Genomic DNA, 6124 nt, shown 5'->3' with positions numbered 1-6124 from the left:
ATTCCTAAACTAAATTACCCAAGCAATGATCTTGTTCTTCAATAAGCTTGACTTGGTAATCTCGCGAATGAAGCTTTAACTTGGATCTTGAACTTTGAATAGCAAGGCTTCACCGACATTCCGCCAACCTCCATTTGATATGATCGTTATGGCGCAATCCATCCAACCTCCAACAACGTTGTTTGTCTACAATACATAGGAATGCACAAACACTAGACAAACAACATTAGTAGTAAATTATTTGTAAATCATCATCAAAACAAGAAGGCCAACAATCTCCCCCTTTTTGATGATGATAAACAATTTACAAAAAGGATATATGCATGAAAGAAAATGAATATATAAATTATAATTCACATGCATATAAACAAGAAAAATGTATACTCACAATATTTCTCCCCCTTTGATAACATTAAAAAGGGGACAAAAGAATTAAGAGAGCGAAAGCTCCCCCCTATCAATAAGCATAGGTGAGTATAAAAAGAATATATATAGGGATTGCTCCCCCTATCAAAAAGCCATATAGAATATATGCAATGAAGATCATGGCAAACATATGTGAGCAAGCATAGATGGAAAATATGCTAAACACAACTCACATACATAAAGACAATGAGAACACTATATAAATATATCAAAGTGAAAAATAGTGTCTCATATCAAAGAACATAAAAACAAGAATAGATTTATGAAATCAAAAGAAGAGGAACATGAGAATCATGCAAAAAGTTTTCAAATGAAAACAAATCAACCAAAAGAATTCATAAATCAAAGTTTATATTCAAAAACAATGTTTGATCAATAAAGAAAAATTTTCTTTACATAACTTGATCAAACCACTCATAGAATACATTATAAAGCACGAATAGATGATCCATAAGCACAAACATATAAATATCATCATATAAGTGAAATATAATGAATTCAAAGTAATACTTCAAAACAAAATTTTTGATAAAAAAATTTCAAGAGAGGCAACAATATATCAAGCTCTTAAGCTTGTTCTAACCCATATAATCATTCTTGCATCCGGTAAACATGATTTGGGAATAAACACCTAATAAATCCGGGAGGTTATATAAACATAAACCTCTCATCAAAACAAAACCAATAACCATGAAAACAAAAGAATTAAAAAAAATTGTTTTCATATTCAAAAGTTTAAAGTATAATTTTTTAAAACCAAGAAAAAGAAAAAAGAAAAAATACTAAAATTCTTGGTATAAAAATTAAATTTGTTTTGGTACCCAAGAACTCTTGGTACCAAACGATTTAGGGACATGACCCCTATCATTCAAGCTCAAAGCCCTAGGGTTATGAACTCATTTGGGCGCATTTAGTGCACGGGTCCGGTCATAGCAATAATTATGCAAATGACCCATTCGATTGCAATAAGTGCAATGAAGAGGATGCATTTGGTTATGTTGACCATGTGGATGTGCACGAGGAACATTTGCAAATAAAGATGGTCTTTTAAGATTATTTTGCAAATGAGAAACATTTTGAAATAATGTTGGTCTACTTGAAATATTTTGCGATTTAGAAACTTTTCGCAAATCAAAACAAAACTTAGCTAAGTGACCAACTCTACCACAAAAATCACAATGATACACAAGAGCATGCTTATGATGAGAAATAGGTGCATGTGTGTGTACATGTGATGAAGAAACTTGATGAGATGCACAAGAAGGATTAATATTCTTATGTTTTTGTGCATCATAGCAAAATTTAGCTAAATGGCCTTTACGACCACAAATGGAGCACTTGTAAACTTTGCTATTAGCCTTTTCGACCACAAATGGAGCACTTATAAGTTTTACTATACAAGTGTGCAAAGTGTACGGGTTTAGAAGTTGTAGTACTAGACTTTGCACCCAAGTCTATAAGTTTCTTATTATCTACAATGCATGTTTTAAGGGTTGAATCTAAAGATGATATTCGGTTTTTCACAAGATTCAATTCATCATTATGCATACAAGCATTGGAAATAGAAGTAGATGAAACATGATCATTTCTAAAAGAATTAAACTTATTTCTAATAGTTTCTACTTCTATCATGGCATTATTATTAGCATGAGTTAAGCTAGCAATAGATGAAGACATGTTATTATTTTCCAAACTTAATAACTCATTGTTTTCTTTTAAAATAGCATTCTCTTTAACAACAATATCAAGTTTGGAAGCTAGCGACTCATGATCGGATTTTAAACTAATATGCTTGCTTTTAAGATCAATAAAATTGTTTTGCAATTTTGTATAGGCATGAGATAATCTATCATATGCACAAGCGAGTTCATTGATGGATATATCACTATCGGATTCCGAATCGCTTACCACACTAGGGCTATCGCCTAGTGGCCGTGTGCATGATGATGCTCCACACTCACTTGAAGAACAATCCTCCAAACTACGTCGGATTTCCTCCAAGTTGCCTTGATGTGCTTCTATGAATTTCCATAAATTGTAAGCACTATCAAAATGAACAAATTTGTTAGAAAATGATGAGTCAAAGGCATTAAGCAAATATTCTAACAAAAGCTTGTTCATATTAAACATTTTATTATCATGATTGCTCCACTTAGATTTCTCCAATGTGGGCACAATATAAGCACAATCAATAATTTTCCATAAGTCAATATTTCTAGATTCAACAAATAGTTTAAATCTAGAAGCCCATTGTGCATAGGAAAAATTAATGAATTTAGGAGCAACATTGGATTTATAGCCTAAACAAAATACATTCATATTCAAGATATATATATGAACATATGCAAGCAAGACAAATGCAATCATAACTAGATTAGCACAAATAAGATAACTTGGATCTTTAACTCAAGGCGGTTAGTCCTTAAATCAAAGAGCACCAAGCTCTGATACCAATTGTTAGACCCTAGAGGGGGGGTGATTAGGGTCTTATGCTAATCTAATCCGATTAAATGCCAATTAAAACTAATTAACAAATATATTCTTGCAAGATAGATATACAAAGAGTTATGTGCAAGAATATGCAATATACACAAGGTGATATATCCTATATGATAGAAATATATGCAAGGATATATAAACAATAAGATATATCCTAACAAAGAGATATAGACAATGTATGTGCAAGGATATAAAACTAACAAGAGGGGTAAACAAATTAACTACAAATGTGATAGGGCAAAATGATCAACAAGCAATACACAATGGCGATGTAAGATATGAATATGAAAACAAGTGCGCCAATGCAATCACAAACAAAGGATATGTTTACGAGGTTCGGTCCCCACGACCTACGTCCCCGCTCCTCACCTCGAGGAGATCTCCACTATCACAACCGGGTTTTCTACGTTCACCCGAACAACGTTTACACCTCACAATACAATCACTATGCAATCACACCTCACACACTAAGTGTTGGTCCTAGCCCGTGTCCTCCTCCTCAAGTGCTCGGTTACAACCTCTCCCTAGGCACGTCAACCGACGCCACTCCTCTTGGATTCGACCCCGTCTCTCACCACACACTTCTCTCGGTGTACAAGTGTATTACAAGTGAATCCTCACAATTAGGCTCAATACAAAGTATTTGTTCTCTACAATGAATGAGAACAAATTATAAGCTCACTCTCTAAGTTACACAATCCCACAACCCAATTATACTATGAATGTAAATACAATAAGCTCAATAGGTTGTGTGTGAACAAAGAGATAATAAAATCAACTAAACTCAATATGAACACTAGCTTAATAAAAAGATAATCAAACAATATAAAATATGAAGCTAGATTGAGTTTAGAAAACTTCTCAATAGATCAAGAGTGGAAGGAGAAGAGTTGGATGCTCAAACACCAATAGATGATCTCCTCAAGCTCTTGTGGAAGTGATTCACAAAACCAAAACACTCAAATGCTTAAAAGCTTATAAACACACTTAAACCAAACATAAACCCTTGATTAAAACTCTCTTAAACTTGTTTTTAAACTCTCTTGGCTCACTTGAAAAGACATCAGCAATGGGGTATATATACCCACTAGAAATCTCAGCAAAAACCCCCAAAACAAAATGACCAAAAACCCCAGCAAACAGCTCAGAGAAAGAGCCGTTAAAAAGCAACGGCTATATTGTCGGTCGACCGAAAATTCCGTCGGTCGACCGATGAGAGCAAAAACACGAAGAAAACTTTCTGGACCATCGTCGGTCGACCGGAAATTCTGTCGGTCGACCGATTTGAGCTCTCGGTCGACCGGACCGGTCGACCGATGACTCTCTGGAAAAATACTGACGAATGGTCAATTGACCGGTCGACCGTACCGGTCGACCGAAAACTAACATTCCAGAAAAATCGGTTTTAGAGCTGATTTTAAAACCCTGTTTAAAAATATCAAATAAATTCAGAAAAATGTAAAACTTTGGGGAATGATTGTAGACATGATAATAAACATGCTACAACGACTGGTTTCGAAAAAGGACTTCCCAAATGAAAAATATCATCATTTTACAAAATAGTCCAAAACATGAAAACCTGAAAATTGATATTTTGATATTTTGACTTAAACAACATTTTGAAACCTTATGAAATGATTGTATAGACTTGATAAAAGATATAACATGTTGTTATGAAGTCTATAACCTAGAAATACAATATTTTCATAAAATTGCATATTCTATGCAAATATATTCAAAACACTAAATATGATTAACGTTGTTTGTCTATAATACATAGGAATGCACAAACACTAGACAAACAACATTAGTAGTAAATTGTTTGTAAATCATCATCAAAACAAGAAGGCCAACAATGATGTCTTGTGGAAAGATACCTAAAGCCCTAGCAGAAACCAGGACATGCACAGGGTCATAAATGTGCAAAGACAAAGGCAAGGCAAAGGCAAAGGCAAGTGTGGTTCAAAGTGAAAACTACCACAAATAAGTTTGATCTTGTGTGATCGTTGGATTTTTAGACATGTGTTGGTTCAAGTCTCTGTGATATTATGCACCTATCTTTTATTCAGTTGGTCTAAAGAGGATTCAAGTCATTACGACATCTACCTTATGCACAACGATTGAAACGACGGCACCGTTACACGACACTAGTTTTTTTAAAAAAATTATGGGGGATTGTTGAATAATTTTTTCAAAAGGAAACATGGGCTGCTGCAGCAGCCCATGTGATATTTGTTTTTTCAAAAGTGGTGGGCCCCACAGAAGAAATTTTTGTACGTGGGGTCCACATGCATAGTAAAATATCTTATTTTATTAATACATAGTGTTTTCCCAAACGTTATAAATAGATCTCAAATCCTTAAGGAAAATTCATTCCAAAAACAACAATCAATATATACGGATATATATTGTAAAATAGCTGGTGCTTATAGGAATTTTGCCTGATAGATCGAGGAGATCTTTTGCCTGAGATCGAGAAGATCTTTTGCCTGATAGATCAAGGAGATCATTGTCTGATAGATCGAGAAGATCTTTGCCTGATAGATCGAGGAGATCTTGATAGCACTGGATCGGTGCACACCAAAGTACTGGACTGTTGTTCCTAAAAGCAATTTGGCATTGCGATCCTTGCACCGGAGTAGACCAAATAATGCTTTAAGCACGGCGTTTTACAAACGCACAGCAGCTGAGTTAAAAATTTTAAATTACTGTACTTCAAATTTTTGTTCAGTTTTTGCTATTATATATCTGTATTATTCCAGATTTAACCACAGGCGCCAACAACAAGTGAAAATATGATATCTAATTTTAAGCGTACAATAATTAAATCAAGTATATTAAAACTTAGAGGGAAACAAGTTTAAAATGCAATGCTTAAAAAAAATAAAATGTCGTGTTTTGCACAGTGTGCACACTAGTAAATTTAAAAGGAAGATAAATTGAGAGGAGAGCTTTGGCAAAATAAGCCTGACACATTGGGTCGGGCTAGGACATCACGAGCCCAGGCCCACCGGCTCTAGATCCGTCAGAGCTGGTCTACTCGGCCCAGGTATATACTCAGCCCAAAACTAAAGCATTACTTGTTGTTTTAGATTTTGCTTAAATGGTAGTACTACATAAATGGTTCAAAGTGTTTGAAACTCTTACCTAGGCCAAAGGCCTATGATGTATATTTATAGATAGTCAATGTGAATAGGTT

The sequence above is a fragment of the Asparagus officinalis genome, chromosome 8 (assembly GCF_001876935.1).
Source record: "Asparagus officinalis chromosome 8, Aspof.V1, whole genome shotgun sequence".
In the NCBI taxonomy this organism is placed as follows: Eukaryota; Viridiplantae; Streptophyta; class Magnoliopsida; order Asparagales; family Asparagaceae; genus Asparagus; species Asparagus officinalis.
The sequence above is the reverse complement of the archived record's forward strand: the minus strand, read 5'-3'. Positions refer to the sequence as shown.